This window comes from Vicugna pacos, chromosome 31, assembly GCF_048564905.1.
Source record: "Vicugna pacos chromosome 31, VicPac4, whole genome shotgun sequence".
NCBI classification, from domain to species: Eukaryota; Metazoa; Chordata; class Mammalia; order Artiodactyla; family Camelidae; genus Vicugna; species Vicugna pacos.
The window spans coordinates 21,778,147-21,788,019 of record NC_133017.1 but is presented as its reverse complement, the minus strand read 5'-3'; the positions used below and the strand labels follow the sequence as shown (position 1 = coordinate 21,788,019).

General features: G+C 51.9%; 1 long non-coding RNA gene across 1 annotated transcript; it reads left to right on the top strand.

The window, feature by feature from the left end:
* Positions 1 to 7,002: 7,002 nt before the first annotated feature.
* On the top strand, positions 7,003 to 8,552 carry LOC140690787 (uncharacterized). The gene is made up of 3 exons (XR_012066110.1): positions 7,003 to 7,166; positions 7,400 to 7,637; positions 8,381 to 8,552. It is a non-coding gene; the product is annotated as an uncharacterized lncRNA (long non-coding RNA).
* The last annotated feature ends 1,321 nt before the right edge of the window (positions 8,553 to 9,873 follow it).

Below are 9,873 nucleotides of genomic sequence, written 5' to 3'. Positions count from 1 at the left end.
CCTTCCACACTCATAAAATAATGAGAGGATAATGCAAGCCAGCATCAAATGAGACCCTGCTTTCCAAGAGGTCAGAGTGCTGGGTGATTAAGGCACCATTGTGACAGAGATCAGAGCAGAATTTGGGCTGCAGGTAGTCCGTGCTGGAGCTCAGAGGATGGTAGCCTGAAAGAGCAGATGAGAGGGTGTCACAGGGCAGATGCAGGACATGAGCTGAGGTCTTTGTGCACCCAAGTCAGGTTTCCATGGAGACCAAACTCCCTCTTCTGGGGGCTGTGATCCACCCTCTTCCACAGGCCGTGACAGAGAGCCCCAATCGCCACCCAGTCCAGTGCTCACAATCCAAATTTCCATCCCATGCAGTCAGACAGTCCAAAAAAAAATTTCAAGCATACAGGAAGACATACTGGGTTTAAATTTAGAGTCTGTGTGTCCTGCCAGCCGACAGAGTGAAATGATGGGTTAGCTCCAGGTTCCCACCCCAGCCATCGAGCGTGAAGAGGGGAGGGGACATACGTGTTCTGCCAAAGTTCATTACAACATTTTCGTCTTCGTTATAAAAAAAAGAATGCTTGTGAGGATGGACTTTCCTATTTATAACATCTCTGGTTTGAAAATGCAGGTCGTCATTTCTTATCTGGGCCACGTCGGTAAGAGAAAAGCACCAGATGGGAAAGGGTCAGCCAGTGCTCCTGATGGGTCCATGACTGAATTAACAAATATGGTTTGTTTGAACTGATCTCATTTGGTATTTAAATGAGGTTGGGGTGTAGGGTGATGGCAGCAAGAGAAAAGAGAATACATGGATCAAAAGACAGCCCTTACGTGGCACTAAGAAGGCGCAGTCAAGATGCAGCATTGGATGGGCTGGAGATGGTGTCCTCCAAGCCTCTGGCTCACACACCACGCACATCAGCATCTCCTGGGGAGCCCTGAAATAGCCACCAACGCCGGGACCACACCCATGGAGATTCCGGCTTAGCGGTCTCACATGGGGCCAGAAATTAATAGCTTTCTTTCCTTCTTCTTCTTTTTTTAAGTAACCATTTTGATTGAAACATAGTTAATTTACAATGTTATATTAGTTTCAGGTACTCAGTAAAGTGATTCAGTTACACATATACATGTATATGCATTTTCAGATTCTTTTCCATTATAGGTTATTACAAGATATTGAATATAGTTCCCGTGCTATACGGTAGGTCCTTGTTGTTTATCTAGTTTGTGTACAGTAATGTTTATATGTGAATCCCAAACTCCTCTTCTTTTTTAATTGAAGTATAATTGATGTACAATATTATATGTTACAGTTGTCCAATATGGTCATTCACAATTTTTAAAGGTTATACTCCATTTAGTTATTATGAAATATTGGTTATACTCCCTGTGTTGTATAATATATCTTTGTAGTTTATTCTATGCATAATAGTTGGTACCTCTTAATCCCCACCTCCCAAACTGCCTCTCCCTCCTCCCCTTTCCCCATTGGTAGCCACCAGTTCGTTTTCTATACCTGTGCGTTTGTTTCTGTTTTGTAATAGTCACGAGTTCATTGTATTTCAGCGTCCATGTGTAAGTTGTATCACAAATTATTTGTCTTTCTCCGTCTAACTTATTTCACTTTGCATAACACCCTCCAAGTCCATGTTTTAGCAAATGGCAACATTTTGTTCTTTTTCATTGCTGATTAGTATTCCACTGTATGCATGTGTGTATATCTATATACTGTGATATATATCCAGTCACCTGCTAATGCACACTGAGGTTGTTCCCATGTCTTGACAGTTGTAAATAATGCTGCTATGAGCATTGCGTTGCATGTATGTTTTCCAACTAGTGCTTTTTTTTTTTTAAATACATATACCCAGGAGTGGAATTGTTGGGTCATGTAGCAATTTTATTTTTAGGTTTTTTGGGAAACCTCTATACTGTTTCCCACAGTGGCGTCACCAATTTGCATTCCCCCCAACAGTGTACAAGGGTTCCCTTTGCTCCACATGCTCACCAACGTGTGTCATTTGCGTTCTTTTTGATGATGATAGCTATTCCGATAAGTGTGAGGTGATATCTCACTGTGGCTTTGATTTGCATTTCCCTGTTGATTAGTGATGTTGAGCATCTTTCCATGTGGCTGGAAATGAAAGGTTATTAAAAGCATTTCAAGCGTAGCCAGAGTTGGGAAACACTGATATAAATCCAATTCCACGCTCTCTGAAGCCCCGCCTCCTTTTCCCTTCTTCCCCACACCCGGTTTCTGGGGCCAGCCAGGAACAAGAGGCAGTACACAACAAAGCAGCCCCCAGGATCGCTGCTCTCTGAGTGGTAAGATTACTGACTGTCCAGTTTTAAGATGGGAAGTCCAGCATCCTGGGAAACCCCTCGCTGCCAGCAAACTTGGAGGCTGGCCTCCCAACCCCTCCAGGGTCCCCAGCTCACCTGACCCTGACATCTCCCCTCTCACCTGTGCAGAGCTGGTCTTTTCTGCTCTTCCAAGGCCACACAGACTGTCATGAGGACCCCAGGGCCACCAGTCCCCATTTGGCCTCCCAATTCTGGTCCTGGACCCCAGGAGCTGCCCAGCCTTCCTGCTGCCCCGGTCTGGGGTGCCCCACATGTTTGAGAAGGGACAGGGGTAGGTGGAGGCCATCTGGTGGGCAGCCCCTGGGTAGATTTGCCCCATATCTGAAATTGCACCGCTGGTGCTAATGTGTTCCTTCCTGGGGTCCTGGAGCTCTAAATCCAGGAGCCATTTACTAAGCAATGTTCATATTTATTTGTGAAATTATATAGACTTTTATAGCACACTTACAGAGATGAAGAAATCCCTGCTCGCGTGGCCCAATTTGTTGTTCTAACCTGACACTTTCGTGTCATAATCACCTTTCTTTCAGCTGGTTATGGCCAAGGCTGTTAGGGATTTATTAGAAGCATTTTATAATGCGCTTTACAAGATGTTGTTTGAGGCTGTGGCTTTGTTTATGGAAGAGACGGAGGGGAGGGAGGATAGAGAGTGGAGCAGGGGAGAGAATGAGGGGGAGGAGAGCAGGGAACTTGGTGCCTCTGGGAGCATCACCCAGGGATGAGTTTATGGGAACTCTCCTTCCAGCCCCCACACCCCGCCCCCACCGCCGCTCACCCACCACTTGAAAAACTTCGATCCCTCACTTCTGCAATATTATTGATATTCAGAGATGGGGCAAAAAAAGAAGACCCAGGCATCAAGGAGATTTTAAGATAAGACTGGAAATGACGGACCCTCCTTTACAGCCAGTGAAACATCAACAAGCTTTGCTAACAGTGAGCTTTCCACCCTCTAGCGCATTCTGTCAAATAAAGGAAAGAGGGAGAAAGCGGATGGGAGGCCACCTTTGCCACGGTCTTCCAAGCCCTTTCTGACGGCTGGAAATGGCTCCCCTGCTGACCCGCTCATCCTTCCCGAGGGAGGCTCATGCTGAAGATGGTCCAGGAAACTCAAATGGCGAGTCCCGGACACACTTGATACCTTTCTTACTGAGAGCCTTGAACTGAGGAGCCAAGATGGGCAAGTCGCGGTTGGCACCCTCGGGAAGCTCGCCTGAGAGAGGGAAAGGGGTGTTTGCAAGCTCCGTACGGCTCCATGGGCAGGTGCTTTTGGGGACACATGGGCGGAAAGCTCCAGGAGTGAAAAAGGGAATGCTAGCTTTCTGGTCACGGGGACTCACAGGGCTTCATGCACCCTGAGGTAGAGAAGAGTTAAAGCCTTCTGGGGGAGGGACAGGCTTCCCATCAGAGACCGCCGCGTGCAGAACGCAGCATAATTGCTTGGAGCATCACTCTCTCCTTACCTCTCTATCCAGCGCTGCCAGGGTCCAGGGGCTTTCCTGGGGGCTGGAAGACCAGAGCAAGGCGGGTAAGGGTTGGAGTCCAGGGGCATTTTGCTGAGACCCTGAGTCAGCCAGGCAAAGAGCCAGGAAGACACAGAGAGTCCAAAGGTTTGTCTGAGGAACACGAATGGGCTCATCAGAGCTGCCCCGTGGCTCAAAACAAGACTGAAAAGGTGGCCAGGAGCCAGATGATCACGGTAAGGTCATCTTTATTCCAAAGGAAAAAAAGAGGTATCTCGTTTCGCATTTTTCAGAGATCCTCCGCCCAGTGCCAAGTGAGCCAACCGAGCGCCCAGACTTTCATTCCTAATACAACTCTCCGCTCAGAGGACGCCAGGCATCTGGAGAAACGGCTGACTCTCAGGCAGGGTCAAGAAACAAGTGCACGAGCCCACAGCACCTTGGAGAGGCAGGAAGTAAGGACGTGCTCGAAAAAACAGAGAGATGGGGGCATATCGACTGGACACAGTAGTCGACCTGAAGGAGCTCCCACAGGCCAAAGCCGGAACAATTGGAGCCTCACAGAAATAACATACTATTGGGTCATAATGCAAAGTATACAAGAAAGGCCCATGATTCATACTGACATATATAAATGATGAATTAATAAAGGAATGAATGGGGGAGGGTAATAGCTCAGCGGTAGAGTACCTGCTTAGCATGCACCAGGTCCTGAGTTCAATCCCCAGTACCCCCATTTAAAAAATAAAAGATTTAAAAAAATAAGTAAAAAATAAAGGAGTGAATGAATGAGGAAGAAGACATAGTCTCCCATACAGAATTCCAAATAATTTACGTTGACAGTCTCCCCCCAAGGAGATGGATTTTAATTCCCTTCTCCCCTGCCCCTCGAGCATGGGCTGCTCTTGGTGACTCGCTTCCAAAGAGTAGAATACAGAAAGTGGGGAGACAAACGTAACTGTCCAGTGGACACACCTGGCAGACACTTCCTCCGCAGCATCACGTTGGTACCCGTGCCCCAGAGATGGGGTGATGGGAAGGGTGCTTCTCTGTGATCTTCCTCCCCCAAAAGCATGATTTCAGCCTAAACATGAGAAAAACACAAGATAAACCCAGGTTTGGGTGGCTCACTCCAAGCTGTGCTCCCTCGTCCTTGGAGTCCTGCCTCCCAGGACGATGAAGATTAAATGCAACGACCCTTGTCATCACGGAGCACAGCGCCTCGCACACTGATAGCACCCACCATGGGCGGTGTTATCCAGCAAGCCGGCAGATACCCGCTCACCCCAGAGCGCAGGAAAGGGTCTGGGCTGGAGACGGGCCTTGGGGAAGCACAGGGCCAGCTTGCGAAGGGCAGGAACAACCCAAAGTGGGCGCCGAAGTGCGGCCAGCAGCCTCCGCTCTGCCCCCTGCAGGGCAGACGCTGCTCTCCACGGGGGGCACAGCAAGGGCATCAGAGTGGGCAGGGCCAGGGCATCTGGAGGCTTCCAGGGGACCCAGCTCACGAGCCGCCTCCTCCAGGAAGCCGGGTGAGTTAGGTGCCCCTTCTCGGCGTTCACACTGTCGGGAGGCATGAGACTCCTGGACGACTCCGAGGCACAGGCACTGTCTGCTGCTCCGTCCTTCCCAGACCCTGTGGGAGGGGCAGGAATTCACAGCCACCTTGAGGTTTCATAAGACAGCGAGATGCTTCCGATCAGATAGAGGGAAGCTCTGGTATTTTTCCCCCGCAGGTTAGTGGTTTTTGATCATTCTCTGCAGACTTAGATGCCAGAGAACACTCCTCAGGGGCAAACACTAGGCTTCATTCATCCCTGTGCACCAAGAATTTGGTGCTGGGCGTTAGAAGTGCAAGGGAGGGGGAGAGGCAGGGAAGAGGGAAGGAGAGGGAAGAGAAGGGAGGAGGGAGAAAGGGAAGGAGGAAGAAAGAAAAAAGAAAGAGGGAGAAGAGTAGGGGAGGGAGCGGGGGAGATGGGAAAGGAACACATGAATGAGGAAAATTTTTGTGGGGGTTTTTCTGACCCTGAAAGAGCATTTCAAGCCTCCCCGACTGTTCCAAGTGCACTGCCGAGTGCCTGGTCCTTCGTCTGAGCACAGGTGCGGGGGCATCTTAGCCCCACAGACCTGCAGTGGCTCGGCCAGGGCCACGCTGGTCACTTCCACCAGAAGGGACCCACGACTCGAGCCCCTGCCACACAACTAGCCCTCGCGCTTGCTCCAGTCTGAGAGGTCTCCAGCCTCTGAGAGCAGAGACCAGGCCCCCAGGGGAGTCGCAGGAAGTTCTTCTGCCCCTTCCCCGCCGGCACCAGCGCATCCCCCAAGGTCAGCCAGCAGCCGTGGGCCATCGGGGCCCTGGAAGGAGCCTGGAACTTCCCCAAACCACATGGTGTGTTCTCTTGTTTATTTATTTTGGGCGGGGCATTATTATCATTACAGCAATTTTTAACTTCCTCATCTTCTCTCTGGAAATGATGCCACAGGGAAATTGCTCTACTTTCTGGGTCTGTGGAGAACCGGAGCCAGCCCCTGAACCACTGCAAAGAAGAATCACCCATCCCTCAACCTGACTGGAAAATCCCTGCCACCCCGTATATCCCCAAGTCATCCCTGCCCTCTGACCCTCCTCGAATGTCCCGTCTGCCTCCAGGTTGCCGGTCACGAGCATTCATTCCTTTCTAAAGAGCCTCCACGTCGATTCTGAGTCACCCTTGCTCAGATCCCCATGATGCGAAGGAAGTAAGTGTTCTGAGTCCCATTTAACAGATGAGGAAACTGAGCCTCTGCCTCCCTGTTTCTCGCCTACACTCCCACACACTCTGAGTCACTTTCCTCTCCTTTCTCCTCACCCAAAGAGGCTCCCAGTAACCTCCATTCCCACTCTGGGAGGTCCTAACCTGGTGACCCCAAACCTCTTGAAAAATACACACAGAACTGGGTGGGCGAACTTGATTTTTCCAAATAAATGAAAGGGGTTAAGAACCATCATCCCATTCCCTGCTCAGAAGCTGTGACATCAGACCACAGGGACAATGCCAGTCAGCCGTCCCCACTGTGACACGTGCCACCAAGGCCCCAGGCCGGGCTCCTTTGGGGGGTCATGGAGCAGGACCCTCCCTGGTGGGAGCTGTATTAAAATGTCCCCATGGGATTTGAATTCATGGAGGTGACTGAGTGATGACACAGAGAAGCTAACACCTCAGAAAGATTTTATTGTCACCCACAGTCCCTCCCAGAAATGAGAGGCAGGGCCACACGGGGAAGCACCAGGGTCCGTCAGGAGGCAGAAGCAGGAGTGAATGGAAAGGACAGGACACAGGCTCTATTGTGTGTTTCATGGACAAGGCAAGGCCGGCCGGGGTGACTGCTGAGGACCGGCTGGCTTGAACTATGTCGGCACGCTCTAGGTCATAGGGGGTGTTCAGCTGTCTAGCACCCGCCTCTGGGGTGGCTGAGGGCAGGTGATACTGACTCGGTGGGCGAAAGCTAGATAAAGAGATGCTTGGGGTATGCAATTTGGGGTTGGCTGGTTTGTACAAGAAAGCTGTGTTCAGAGGTACTTGGTTTGTTTTCTCTAGGAATCAGCCAGCCCTGAGAAGGGCAGTCTCCCCGCAGCCAACAGGGCCTCCAAGACGTCAAACCATCATAAAATACAGAAGATGGAAAAGCATGATTAAAGCAGCGCAGGAGGAGTGGGGTGTAGGAAAGCCCTGGCACTCGTGTGCCCGCTACCTCCACAAAATTACGAAATAAACCTCCCTGCTGGCCGGCAGGCCAGGGGGTCCCCATCATCCACCCTCTCTCCCAAGCAGAAAGGTGCCCTTCCCAACACAGTTTTCCTTCCCAGGCCTATCATTTGTTCTCATTTTACCTTGATTCCCCTGGACTCGTCTGCGGGAGGCAGAGGGGAAATGCAGAGCAGGATATAGTGAGACGGGTGCAGTGGGTCCTGCCTTCTCCCGCGGTCTTCCCAAAAGCCAGAAGTCCCCAGTAAAGTGTCGCCCCCACCCCATCTGCTCCCAAACACCGTGAGTGCTGGGGGACACACAGTCTGGGTGATGGGGCTGTCTCTGCCCAGGCCTGTCACTGTCCCCCCACAGAAGCCCCACAACATACAGGAGACAGGGTGGTGAGCCAGCTCCCAGGTCTGGCTCCTCCATCTGGCGCCTCCCGCTCAGCCGCCTGGGTGGGCAGGGTGGGAACAGCCACACGCAGGCCAGGAGACGGGCAGCCTGGCTTCCCTGGAAGCTGCAGCCACTTACACACAGTCTGTGGCTTCAGGGGTCTCAGAGGCCCGGCTGCCTGCGTGTCTCTGGCTCCGCACTCCCTGGCAGCGAACGCACGAAATCCTCCCCTTCGTTCTTCCCTTTAGCGTCAAAATGCCCATCTCCCTGTATCCCTGATGAAACGAGTTTCCTTTCTTTAGGCTGAGAAAGGGTTCACTTCTAAGTAAAGTAAAAGCCACATCTCATCTCCACAGTTCCTTAGCAGGGTAAGACATCTCTCTGAGCCTCAACTTCCTCATCTGTAAAATAGGAATCCTATGATCTACTTTGCAGGGAGCAGATATCTCAAAAGAAGATGATAATAGCCTTTATTCTGGAAGCCCATTGAAGGACAGGTGCTGAAGGCCTTCGGGGTTGGGGGAGAGCATGGCTGGATCCCTGAGGGCAGCAAAGGGCAGCCCCTGGAGGAAAAGGCCTGGATGAGAAGGCTGGGGGCCGTGCCCTGCTTCCCAGTTTGGCTGAAGATGCTCCTACTTCCGGTCTAGTCCAAGGAGACCCTCCCCCAGCCGGCTGGCTCACTTGTGCGCACTGGATGACCCTCCAGCAATGCAGCTGGTGCAGACCTCAGAGGAAGCCCCAGACCCCGGCATCGGGACTGAGGGTGCATCGTGCGTGCGTGCAACACAATCCAAAAGGCAATCATTAATCATCGTCTTCGGCTGGCAGGTCGCACATCAGTAATACAGAATGGATGATGATAATTGCGCAGTGTGCCTAATTATAGACTACAGTGTGGATAATAATAGGATTAATTAACCTGGAAAACACTGAACCTGAGGGATGTGTGGCAGCTAAGCAGCCACCCGGTGAGCCTGAAGGAGAAGGCACTGCTGGCCTGGGTCACCAAAAAGGAGCCTCTTCACGGTGGGCAGTGCTGGCCCTCACTCAGGGGTGCCACGCCGCTAGCAGTCAGTCCCGGGAGGAGCTGCTCTGGCCTCCTGGCTGAAAATGCCAGTGGCCTGCGGGTCCCCATGGTGGAGGCTGTCTCATAAAGGATGCCATGGAAGTGGCAGTAGAGACCACTGCCTGGAAATCAGCATCCGTTTGTGTCACTGGCATCCTTCCTGGTGCCTCAACCAAGGCCAGAGACATGGGACTGTGGTCCACATTTTGGTGATGAAAGAGCCAGCTGCCTGGTGATGCTGCTAAATCCCTGTGCGGGCTCCAGAGTGAAGCTCTTCCCCTAGCCCCTGACCTCAAACGCCCTCCCTGGTCCCAGCCGGGCGGCAGGCACTGTTGTGGGGATGGCACTGTGACCTGCTCTTGGTCGGGTGTGCAGGACACATTCAAGTGCACAGCTTTCAACCCAGCCATCCAGCACCTCCAGTCTCCTCCCATCCCTTCATCACTCTAGTCTCCCCGGCAACAGGCAACAAAGGTTGACCAGGAGTCCAGAGAGGCCCTGCCCTGAGTAGTCACCTCGCTTCCTCCTCCTTCAGGATCCATCCGCATGTCCTCCTCGGCACCCTCCGCAGGATGTCTCCCTCCAGCCAAGACATCCAGACATCTTTCTCAGAACTGCTCCGAGCCCGCATGCCCCACTGCCCCCGCACGCGTCCGGTGTCACCGAGAGATGGCCCTCGACCACTTCATGTGTGTCAGTCATGTTTCCCACTCAGAGGGCCGTCTCCCCAGGGCAGACCCTGCGTCTTCTCTTCCTCAAATAGTTTGGGGGGTCACATCAGAGGTTTTCATTACACCTTCATCAAATGAATGCATTATAAAGAAAGTGCCATTTGTGGACTGCCCACTGTATGCCAAAAACT